We start from the raw sequence: 13,299 nt of genomic DNA on the forward strand, positions 1-13,299 counted from the left end.
CTGAGCTTTTATTACATCCCCATTTCACATTAAAAGTTCGTTAAATTCCAGCTCCTGACTTCGAAACTGGTTAGTCGATTGGGATAGACCCTACCTTGTAATAAATAGGTAATTAATTCAATATATATTTATAATAAACCAAGGTTAGTCGCGAAGGTGTAACGAGTAGCGAGGGTCGAGCTTCCGCGTATGCAAAGTGCGCCAGGCGGTGCGGCGGTGCGGCGGGTGACAGGCGGCAAACCTGTTGCTAATAGTATTCCTTCACACGTACCACTTTGTGTTATAACATCTATGTATACTATGTACAACTCCATACAAACTAACATCGTGCCCGCGACTTCAACCGCATGGTAAGTGTAAATGTATCGTGTAATAAATATATATGAATAGAAAACAAAAAGAAGCTAGTTATGTTTTGACGATTTTTTTGTTTATTTAATTGAACACGTCGGTTTGTCACGCTTGATGTTGTCCCGGAGAAAAACCGACACAAAAAGTAATCGGATCTCTGGAAATAGCCACATAATAAGTTTAATTCATTAGGTTTTCTTGTAAATAACTCGGTAACTTGAACGCAGCATATTTATGCTCTATATTAGTTAATTTGTGTTAAACAGTAAAATGCATGTTACTTTGTTTAACGACCTAGGAAAAACTAGCTAAATTATTTTGGTTATGTTTAATGTTTGTATCCAATTTATCTTCAAAGCGTTTGTGTACATAAAAATTATAAATTAGTGAGAAGATACATTTTGATAACTCTGCTACCAAACTTCGAGACTCGGCAGTCGGCGTTCGAGTCCTTGTCCTTTCTAACACACATACATAATAATTAATTAAATTGTGCAATCCCTGATAAGTTTAACGTAATTGTGTTGAACTAAAACATTGTACGAATTCAAAACTTGTGTTGCATACAGCTGAGCCGTGTCGTTTTCCTTGAAGCGATTTCGGAGCACGTGTGTGAATTGACTCGTTAAAGCCTCCTCTGCGCGCTAGCAACGCGCTGCGTGCTGTTATGTTTCTTTTATATATTCCGAAACAGAACGCTACTGTTTTATCTAATAACAGTACTGCACTGTCTCCAGCTCCCCCTCCTTGTGATGCCCTCATATCGTATCTACAATGCAATTACGTGTGTATTTTCGAGTTTGCAGCTCGCAGCGAAAACAAGCAAGTGTTACAGCATTTCATGGAAGGGCATAGCAAGGCACGATGCAACATGTTGCTAACGAAGTCGGGTTGCATTTTATATTATAATGTACATGTAGATAGATTTACATACATACTCGTTGGAAACAAATATGTTTTTGCAACAGTAATCTACAGTCCGACAGGTCCGCTGTTGTCGCGGTTTGATCTATCAGAAAATATGGAAATTCTACGTAGGCATATATTTTGACGTTTTATCTAGAACTAACCACTGGTAGGTACAACTTTGTAAACTTTGGAAGCTTTGTTCGTTTTTGCCTTTATCGTAAGAGCAGAGGTCATATAAAGATTTCAACGATAGTTGGATAAATTTTTTCATATTATTGACGTTTCGTAAAGCAATCACAACGGTATCACGGCCGACTCGGTTATAATCAGAGCTTTTAAATGTAATAAATGTCAGTGGCAATTGTTAATCGAGGCAAAAGTCAATATTTTATTATACAAAATGACCTCATTCTGTCTCGATGTGTATCAAAAGGTCTTTATAAATAATTCATTAAAATATTTTTTCATCGTTTATTCTATTCATAATACTTAGTTGGAATCAACCTCTAAATATTGGCCATACTTTGTTACGATAACAAAATTTCCGGCGAAGCAAAAACTTCAACATGACATAATAGTGAGTAAACGATCGCGCGCCGAGTTTGCGCGGGAAGGAATTCGTAGCGCTTTGTTTTTTTTATTGTAAAAGTGAAAGTGGCCTTGAATCGAATGCAGCCAGCGGCCAGCGGCCGGCAGCCAGCAGCCAGCAGCCGGCAGCCGGCAGCCAGCAGCCAGCAGCCAGCAGCCGGCAGCCGGCAGCCAGCAGCCGGCCTGAGCCGCGGACTTGACCTTGCACCGCGGTGAGGTTATGCTTACTTATCAGATAATTCTTACGTCATGTTTTAATGATGGATATTTCAAAATCATTTTATATGAATGAACTAAAGAATAATTTGCATATTTATAAGGTAATTTGTGTTCATCTGTCTGACACGGATGACCTGAGACAGGCTGTGATCGATTGAATACCTACATTTCGTTCCGCTTAATTATTAGAGTTGTGTATGTTTGACAATAGTTTATAAATATAAATACTTAAATGTAGTTAGTTTAGAAGTTTAGAAGCTGTAGCTATCTACTAGCAACAACTTACGTAGAAATTAAAATAGAAGTTACTAAGAAATAGAAATTATAAAAAGGTTTTCAACACATTTTCTTGACAACATATTTTCTCAGTTCATAGAATTATAGTTATGTTTTATTCACATTTAGCTCGTTTGCCTGCAACGAAATTTTAACAGTTTCAAAATAAAACAGCTAAACACTCACTAATTTGTCCGGCATCTGTGAGTATTTAGTATAATAGTTTATATATAATATTACTTTATAATAATGTCTCACGAATATTTAAATAATTGGATTTCAAAATTTCCAAGTAATTAAAAATCGTTTTAACACGAGGACCTCACTATAAACATCGCTTAAATAAGTTTTGTTAAATCACATTTTGAGTTTAATAGTTTGAACGTTTACCACAGATAAAATGTTATAAAACATATGTAGTTTTTACGTACTTTATGATTGATTGATGGAAATATTTAGTATTGAATAAGTTAATTGAAAGGGGTTTGTGCATTTTATTTGCAGTATAATAAGTTGTATATTTGTGTACGATATCTCCAGCCTTGTCTTATAATTAACCTTGTGATAAAATAAGTATCACTAAGTATTAAGTATTTGGACAACAAATTACTTTTTTATTAAGAAAATAATTTTATAATATGACAAGTGGGATATCCCCGACTCTCGTCATTTGCGGAGGTGGTATAGGTCATCTCTACCGCGCTTATGCTTAATCAATATTTGCGTCCCCCTCTTGCAGCAATATGCAACAACTAGTCGATTATATTATAATTTCCGGGTGTTTGTATGTAGTCAATTACAGTCGCTGGAACAATTCCTGCAATAAATCAATACGCTGACGTTTGTCTCGGTACAATAATTATAATATCTATGTATTTTATCTCTGATTAGTATAATAAGCAATCATTCTTATATTAAGTCGTGACACAATATTAAATAAAAAATACTCGTGACTTAGTGCGTGTACAAATACTGAGTCGAGGTGAGCGCTCAGCATCAGCCGGCGGCGTGGTGCTCAGTGCACAGCTGAGGGGTTGACAGTGTACGAGTATGTATGTCCGAGGATCAACATTTTACATGTCACATATTACAAACTATAATTTGTTGTATACGTCAAAATAAAAATGGAAATACATCTTTGTAATCAATATGTTTTTTTAAATCATAAGAACAGACATTTAGCATTACAAAGGATGATAATAAAATTAAACGGGTATTTTCTGTCTGTCAATTGAAGTTCATTGCTGAATGAGCGCGCGTTCTTAATTACTCAGCGTCCTCTCTGTTCCCGGACCGCAGTCATATACTCAAAGCAATGATCGCATACGCTGGCGTGATCACTTCCATTTAATATATTATGTTTTCTGCTCTCCTTAAGATAAATCAGAATCGATTGACCCGACACATGTAGTCAATATTAAGTTACGCAAGAGCTAAATGTAATCTAATAGTTACTTTGTTTATTTAATTTTCAAGCTGTCGGCAATGAACGGGAAGATGACTATGTATCAGTGGTGAGGAAACGGCTTGGAGTATTTTCAGGGCAAGGTGACCCACGTTGGAGACGTAAGAACATTTGTATCGTCCAAATATCAATTGTAGATGAAATCCAGAGTTCACATTCATACGGAAATTAATTTTGTTTTTTTTATTACTTTATAACTACGCGCGTTTTATTCATCATTCAATTGTTATGATTGCGAGTGCGATGATTAGCGTAATTAGTTTAAAGTACGCAAGAGATACAAGTAAACAATAAGAACAACATCCAGCGCGGACCACCTCGTGGCTCGTGGCAAATGGCAAATGGCAAATAGGCTTATGTCTGATGGCTCACGGCTAATGGCTCATGGCTAGTCACGTACAGTCTAATAGTTCTACTCGACCAAAGCTTGCTTTGGTTCGTGTTCGTGACTCGCTGCTCTCTCAATGATGTGTTCATAGGTAGATATGCAACGTATAACATACGTTACGGAAGTTGCACACAAAGCTATACTTACTTATGTAGGTTCGTTACAATATTATAATAAAATATCACAACCAAGTAATTGTTCCTATCTATTTATTATATTACGAGTATATTATGTTAAACAACTTATTACTAAAATCTCAAGTGTACATTCTTGCTTCTTTTTATCAAATCTTTTTTGACAGAGTTATTTTAAATGAATTATCATCGGAATCTAAGTCTAACACAGGACAATGACATGTTATCTTTGTTTCATCACAAATAATGACGAGTTTTATTCAGTGACATTTTTTTTTCAGAAAGCAAGTGTAAATCTGTGAAGTGTAGGCAGCGTTAGAATGATAGTTACGGCAGAATGTACAACGCGCGTGGGAACTCGGTTATGTGACAATATGACTGACTCCCACACTATTGTCACAGTGGTCAGCATTGCTACGTCTAGGACCTCGCCTCCCTCCGCCCCTCACCTCACCTCATCCCACCTCACCTCACCTTCACAATTATATAAATGCCTTTACACTATAATTATAATAGTTGGTAGCCGCCAGTTTTGTGCAATTTACATTGATCAATGTCATAATTATAAAATAAATATATAAATATAATAGATATTACTTGTAACCACAAATGAACAACAACTCATAGCTAGTAGCAACAGGTACAGCTCCGCTAAAACAATTACTTGCGGATCATAATAATCTATACATGTAATTGAATCTGCAAATTAGATAAAAAAAAACAAATCGCAGGAGCAAAATAAATTATATTTGCTCGTCGCGTGTATTCATTATAGTTATATTGATGAAGGTAATCTTTATTTAAATTATATTTTTATTGCAACAGCGAGGGGGCAGGCTGCGACCTGCGAGCCGCGCACCAGGTTGCAGTGCGAACCTTGTAAATCTATTGCCACGCCACTCATTCCATTCAACTATCAATTAACATTCTTTGATATTTGATAACTAGCTGTCTCCTGCGACACCGCACCCGCCAATTAAAAACAAACCTAATGAGTAACCTATGTGTTTTTCCAGACTATGTTCTACATGTATGTCAAATTTCAATGAGATCCATGCAGCCGTTCCGGAGATACCTTCAAACAAACATACATCCATCTGTAAACTGATGTCTATAATTCTGATGTTAGATAGGCTACAGGCCGCGGCATTTTATTCCTATTTGATTTTCAGCGACGAGGTATGCATCTTCTATAAAATCAGTACGTCAACTACGAACTTCATTTCTTTTTTTGTATTAAAAAATATTAAAGTTGCGTATTTATTTATTTATATAATACTTTTAGATGAAACATATTCTCAAGTTATCATTATACTGGTATTTTCATACTTTTAATAACCGGATGTTGGTAATATTCACATTTATATCATACATATTTAATGTAAAGAGCTAACTTCGTGTATGTAGTTGGTGTGTTAGAGTAACACCACATCGCACCATCTTTATTGCGAATCACGTCTACAAGTTTTAAAGGAGAACGAACATGTTTTAAATTAGCATTTGTTGAATGTCCTTTGTAATAATACAAACACTTTGTTAGACAAAGTGTACTTGAAGTTGTAATATTTTATTATTAAAGCGCGAGTGCGGTGCGGGTGCGTACGCGCAGCAGTGCAGTGCAGTGGTTGTTACATCTACTGGGTAAAGGTGCACGCACACTACACCACAGCGCGACTCCGCTATATCTCAATGTTGTAGTTAGTATAAAACTGTATTCAGTTTTATTGAAATTATACATAAACAAGAATATCCAATCATTGTAAGCAACAAAAGATGAAAAAGAAAATTGTATGCAACGAATAAACTCAAAAACTAACAGACTGAAAATATATCATACGTACATTATTTGCTACTTGGGCAGAGCCGGGGTGGTTTACTAGTCGTTACTATTCTCATGGCTATTTACATAGTTGTATTTATGAAACATTTTACAGTGTTTGTTTTGTTTTCATACCAGTGTACACACAACTTTATTGTTGTAGTGTGAATGTATTTGGCGTTTAATTGCGTAATGTTTATGTATGTATTCGTGCAATGTCAGACCCCCGCTCCCCGCTCCCCGCACACCGCACACCGCTCCCCGCAGCTTCCGTGTGCCCGGGTACAGATCTGTCAGTCTGATCATAACGACATATTAAATCTTAACGTAGATATAATTATCGCGTTCACATAAAAGGGCGATAGATCAATTATATATCGATCATTGTATATTTCAATGGAATGCTTCGTTTATAATTGTTATACTTTAAAGGAGATGTTAGCAACTTTGTCCGCGATGTTAATCCGCGTGTCTATTTTTAGTGAATTAGGTTATTCTGTGGTACGTGCGATTATTTCAAGGTTTCTTTTTACAACTGCGGTGTTGTAATGTTGTAGGAACAACCAGAAACGTGTTGGTATGAAATGACGTACTCACAAACGAACATTGAGTGTATTTGACATTGGAGTTCGGATCGAACCATCAAGTGTATCACATTGTAACATTGGGTAAAGGTATCATTAGCACATGTTTTGTGTTCGCACGGCTGCTTCAATCCTAAATGATGTTTGTTAACGAAGCTTTACACATTCATGATTTATAAAGGCGGCATGTAATGACGACTGGCAACAAGCCGACGCTTTGCAAGTTGCAAAAACTGCTCCAGTCTAACATCGGACGTGTTGAAGACTTCGTGTCTCGTTTTTGTTGTTTGTTTGGTTTCGTTGTAAATGCGCATACACACAAGGCAGGGGTTCCCGCTACAGAACCGGCTTCTCGCAAAGAAACCAAAGCAATACCGATCCCGATCGTGAAATATAATAGTACAAGAAAAAACAAAAAAGGCTTAAAGTTATAAGATATAGAGATACAGAGTAGGCAATACTACATCTTAGTATGAGGGATAAAAGCGCAAATTTGTAACACAGTGGCCGGCGGCGACGGAGCCCGGTCTCAGCCTTTCCCTGGAACGCTCGCAGGCTGCGGCACAACGAGAACAAAACGCACTCGGCCCTGAACTTCACAGCCGCCGCCACCGCCGCGCCGGACACCCGCCGCCACCGCCGCGCCGGACACCCGCCAGCCGGACACTAATTGTCGACCGGACATTTGAACTCGTAGATTGTTTAAAACGTATACTCGATTATGACACAATACAATTCTTAGAGAGTAATTGAGTGCTCAAGCTGGTAGAACTCTACTTTCAGAACCATAATAACTTAGTGGTTGTTATTTTTGACTCATAAACTGCGATTTTCATGAAACTTTTATCGACACTGCAGCTTTTACGTCTGTACGGTTGGAGTAAAAATTATGCTTAAAAATAATTGTTGATACTGAGAGCGTTGATAATATGAGCGGAATTTACATTTAATACAAATGAGGAAACACGTAACATTCAAACACAACAATAACTAATTGTAAGACAACAAATATACTTGTAGGTACTTAATCAAATAGCATTCAGTTATTGATATTTTTATTTGAATTTAATTACAAGCATTTGCGTAGAATTGCATTTTTTTAATGATGAATATTCATAATGCTTATTATTGTTGGTAATGTGGTGTCGTGCAGCAGACAATAGCAGCAACCAACTAACACGGACACTGACTACCTTCTTACACATATATATACCTAAACCTCGCTTTATTAACATTTAACTAAGATATTATAAATTCTTTATTGCACGCAATACACTGCTTCATGAGTTAGGGAATATTTTGAGATGTGGATATCTGCTTGCTGCTATCTAACATTATCAATACGCTACAAACTAATATCTATACAATGAACTGTGTTCAACGTTTATTATTTTCATTTACCCGATTAAGTACCTTTATTATAATTCAATCTCTTATCACTCGTCATTCGTTTCTCCTTCATGTCAAACTACACGCAAGCCATATCTTTACATAACTACTTTTTTTAGAAAACAATACGTTTGTAAGATGGTCGGTGGCGGTAATGTGTTACATGACGAGGTGTGGGTGCGCGGTCGGTGCGGGCGGTGCTGCCAGGTGTGCTCGGCGTGCGCCTGCGCACCGCACATTACAATCGAGATCAAAGATAACGGCAACGGTGCGCTAAACTCGATCCTATCAATGCCTTTACTATTATCTAAATATCTAAATAATGAGATAAAGCTAATAGACATTCAAAACACAAGATACAATTACAATTAGTTATTTATACTGACGCGTAGATCCTGTTAATTTAAAATACCAATTGTTGGCGAATTCGCTACGCTACCGGCTTACTTAATGTCATACATAAATAAAAAAACTTATTTACGTCCGTCCGTTGCTTTATATATTTATAGTTGACTTTTTGTTGTAAAACAGTTGATAGACGTCATCAAATATACTACTTTGGCTTTTGAGAGACAGGACCTGTCCAGTGCGCGCGTTCATCTCTGTCAGCTTGAAACCAACTATAAATTCTTTGCTTGTGAACTTGCTTAATGTAAGTGTGTAGATTTTTGAATCACCATTAGTTCATAAATCCGTTTCTCTACTTTCCGTTACCGGCTGTCGCTAGACATAATTAATAAATGATGTTCGTAAACTTACTATAAAACGAAAGTAAGGTCTTATAATTACAGTAAGCTAGGATAGCTGACGTTAGGTTACGATTATACAAAAACCAACAAAATTTTAACAAATTGGATGCATGATATTTCGAAAGTAGTTGATTGTTACAATAATTGGCTTGTTTAATGCTTCGTTGAAGTTATTATAAAAGTTCTTTTACTTGGGGTAAACAGGGCCTTTTGTCTCCGGCTCGAAGAACTAAGCATTCCTAGACCTTTTATGTGCCGCGTGATTTTGCATTTTTTTTTATAAGATAACGAGGCAAAGGAACAGCGGGAACACCACATTCTGCACTGTACAGTATCATTACCTATTCTTAATTGTGGTAAAATATGTGTGTAATATATAATAAATAACACATCCGCGTAATGCAAAGCTCTCACAGCTGTACTACTTACCTACCTACTATGAGTACAATCATTTGGCCAAAGGTACACGTAATCTATTAAACCTAGTTAGTATAGGCATACTTCTTTGTTAGATCAAGGTTTTCTTTCACGAAGCACACGCGAAGGATTTAATAAAGTAGCAGAAATACATAGTTATAATCCTAGTGCTACCTCCTCAAAGTACAGATAAATCAAAGGCAGGAATATCCAAGGGTTGAGACAAAGGAGAGGAGAGAGAGGAGCTTTCATTGTATGCACTCTGTATCTATATACCTCTATATATGTTTTGAACCAAACAATAATAATAGCGAATATCTCAGTGTGCAGTTTGCCGTGAAACTGGTTGTTTTGTGTAATTAGCGTGCGTCACACTTGGCTACGATATACGAGTAACTGTCTAGACTCTAGATTGATGTATTAGTTGCCTTTTCTTTTTGGCATTATGTAAATAATTTAATTAAAAAAAAACTCACCCAAAGATTGCTAAACCGAATAACCGGAAATGTGAGCCAGCGCTTGAACACCTAAATTCCGCCAAAATATAGCGCGGAAATCAAATGTAACCGGCGCGTTCTACTCGACTGCGAGGAGACTTCGAGTTGATCGCGTGCTTGTGCTCGGCGTATGCTCACTGCAACCTCTAGACTGCTTGCTCCACTAGGCTGCGTGCGCGTGCGCGTGTTGCGGTCGCGCGGGCTCTACTGCGCCGGCCACAGCTCCTGCCAACCTTGAAAGCTACTGAAAGCACCGCCGGCGCCGCCGCCGCCGCCCGCCTTTGCCATTCCTATGTCAATTAACTAGATCCAATGTCGTTATTGTAATGTATTCCGGTGACATGATCCTTCGCGTGCTTTTTGTCGCGAGATCTCGGAATCGGAAAAAATTAGGCCGCCATTGTGTTTGTCAACCTCCGCGCAGGATTAGAGGCGCGGAATGTTTCTACATTTTTTCTAGGCTAATATTATTCATTTAACAAGGTAATGATAATAAACTACTCAAAAAGTGTGATATTAAGATCACCCGAAACCAAAGTGCATGTATGCATAATGAACGTGGTCTCTGCTTAACTCTTATGGTTGCGGGCGTGAGTTATGTTTTTGTTTATAATAACCAAATAAAGTATTTTACAAACTTATTGTTTATGTTTCCGAGTATGTTGATGCAGCTGATAATGAATGTTACTTGCGCGCCACGCGACTACTCTGCCCGACGGCGCGGCGCGGCTCGGCGCAGCGGCATGCATCGCGCCACCTCGCCTCGCCACACATAGGAAAAACAAAATGTCTCAATATAAACATCTTGTTGAGCAATATCAATATATTATGTATTAATATTTAGTTTTGTTTACAAACGAGTATATAAGCGAGGCGCTGCTACAAGTTTTACAATTAGCTTAAATAACTTGACCTTTCAAAATCATAAAAACTTGAACAGTTTTCAATTCTGACTATCGAATTGGCGTAGAAGTTGTCGCCCGGCTTCATTTCAAAGTTTTACGACCAAAATACAATAAGCGTATGCTAAACTTGATCGTCCATGGTCGTGCTATAAATATATAAAAAGATCAGAGACTAGGTCTGTATCAGCAATGAACAGTGTTACAGCTTGTCAGCCGAGTCAGTGCGAGGTCGCTCACATCTCACGCTGCGGCGCGGCGGCTCACATACACAAAAGGTGGACCTGCTCAATCAATACCAAATGATAATAAATGTTATATCTAAATGATACCAGCAACACACAGCTATCGCCCGCCAGCCGCCAGCCGCCAGCCGCCAGCCGGCAGCTCGCATGCATCTTGTTGTGCGCAAAGTACCTAATCTACCAAATACAGATTCCGGAGCGGAACATAGCACTTAACTAAGTACTAATCAGTTATGTTAACTGTGTGCGGTTAATATAGTTTCAGCGATTATTTCATTTATTTTTTCAAAAAAGGGGTCAAAAAATGTAATAAACATGTAGCCTATTTAACAAGATCATTATAAAAATTACATTAAATTTCAATGGCAATGTAAATAATTGTGAACTATTCAACGTTTGCAATTTATTGCACGAACACAATGATAAGATGACGAGAAGCGTCATAGTTATGTTCTTACAAATACCCAATGAGTCAGAATAGTATTTGTTTGTTTTGCCCCAATTTAATATAAAAAATAATAAAAAGTGAAGTATATTTCCACTGCACACTGGGTACACGCACACTTAATTACAATGCTTTTTATTTTTATTAAATGACGCCCATAGGATGTGTACGCAAAAGACTCGCTTGGAATTCCCCAGGCGTGGGAAGTGGACAGGCGAAGGTCCACATCCCTTGCCCTTGACTTACACACTGACAACAACAACGGAACTTTTCGTTTTACATTGAATTTATGTATTTCATTTCTATAATTTTTATTTATATTTGGAATTAACGTGTTAGTTGTGTTAGAATTAACGCGAAAGTTTATATGGATGGACGGATGGATGTTTGTTACAAGGTACCTCCGGATAAAATTTGGCACAGATGTAGAACATAGTCTGGAATAACGCATAGGCTATTAATTAAGTTTTTTATTAATTCTGCGCGGACGGAGTCGCGGGCGACAGCTAGTATTAATATAAATAAAAAAGGTTTTTGTTGTTGTTGTGTAATGTCATTATAGTTTTCATGTGACTATATAAATATATTATATAACATCACGGCTATCGGAACAATACTCAGTAGTACAGGCAGATACTAGAATTGATTTTATTGTCATGCAAAACTGTTGTTATATTGTATATATATATATAATTAAAATAAAATTTTATTCATAAAGTTTTCAATAAGTTTATAAAATATATAAAAAATAAAATGTTATTATCAGTAGGATAGTTGTCAGAAGAGAACAATGATTATTTAACTTAATTAAAAACTATAAAACTTATATAATCATACTTTAATTATAATTTTGTCGTCTAAAATTTAATTGTAACAAACATTGTTAATTATTCTACAAAAAAAAACATGAAGGTTACAATTTAATTATGATGTCATCTTCAGTGTATTTAAACGAGTTTATTATAAGTAGTCAATTTGGGTGATGCTTTAATAAACATTAATTTTGTTTACTCCGATGGTTGTTACGTTTGTTCCCAGGCGGCGGTGGTTACGTGACTCAACAAAACATTGCGACTGAAGAATGTTGGCTCTATTAATATGTAAAAAATAATTTAAATGGAAGCGAATAAAATAACAAAGTGGTGAATGACGAAATAGTGTACAAAGAGAGGGGTACGTTGCAGTGTGTGCCACCCTCTCCGCCGGACACGCAGTAGCGGCGGCCGGAAAATTGTTCGTCGGAGCGAGAGTCGCACACATCGCCCCGCCGCACCGCACCTGTCGCTAGCGTCCATTATCTTTATTTTCACTAAACACGGGAACATATTGAACAATATTACCGTCATTTATCTTGATTTTATTATAATTTGCTTTAAAACATATTATGTAGTTAAATGACTCGACTTTCAATAAGGAGACGCGGCTGTAAGTATCATAATCTTAAAACGATTATAAAACATATACAAAAAACGTAAATGGTGCGACGCAGTTGAAAATGTGCGAGCATCAATCAGAAGCAAATTGCAAGTGTTGATGTTCATTCGTGTTTACATTTCAATTTGTCGTAAACCTGATTTTACACAACTGCATTTTTATGCACTAAAATTATTACGTAAATGCTTATTCGTTGTAAACTACAGCGCGGCCGGGAGGAGAACGAAGGTGAAGATAAGGAAAAGAAGATAACGAGAATATTAAAGCAAGCATCGGTCGGGCTATCTAATCCAAAGTTATTCCATAAAAAGCAGCAGTTCTGTAAATTTGCGGCAGTGTTAGAGCAGGCGTGTGTTACGGTGTAGCCATCTATACGAAATGTATCTAAATATTGCCACTATAAATAAAAAAATATAATTGTTTTATGCATTTTAAAAATAATGAGAAAAATATCACACAAGGTTCAGTCTGGCAAAACCAGACCTCAC

General features: G+C 37.0%; 1 protein-coding gene across 1 annotated transcript in view; it reads right to left on the reverse strand.

Annotated features, from left to right (window-relative positions):
• Nucleotides 1–9,973, reverse strand: part of cts (cis, cis-muconate transporter protein) — an 18,000-nt gene extending 8,027 nt beyond the window's left edge. The window contains exon 1 of the mRNA XM_013312168.1: nucleotides 9,765–9,973. The gene's annotated coding sequence lies outside the window, so the exon portion shown is untranslated. The remainder of the gene's footprint in view (nucleotides 1–9,764) is intronic.
• Between the last annotated feature and the right edge of the window lie 3,326 nt (nucleotides 9,974–13,299).

Source organism: Papilio xuthus, unplaced genomic scaffold (assembly GCF_000836235.2).
Source record: "Papilio xuthus unplaced genomic scaffold, Pxut_1.1 DF827679.1, whole genome shotgun sequence".
NCBI lineage: Eukaryota > Metazoa > Arthropoda > Insecta > Lepidoptera > Papilionidae > Papilio > Papilio xuthus.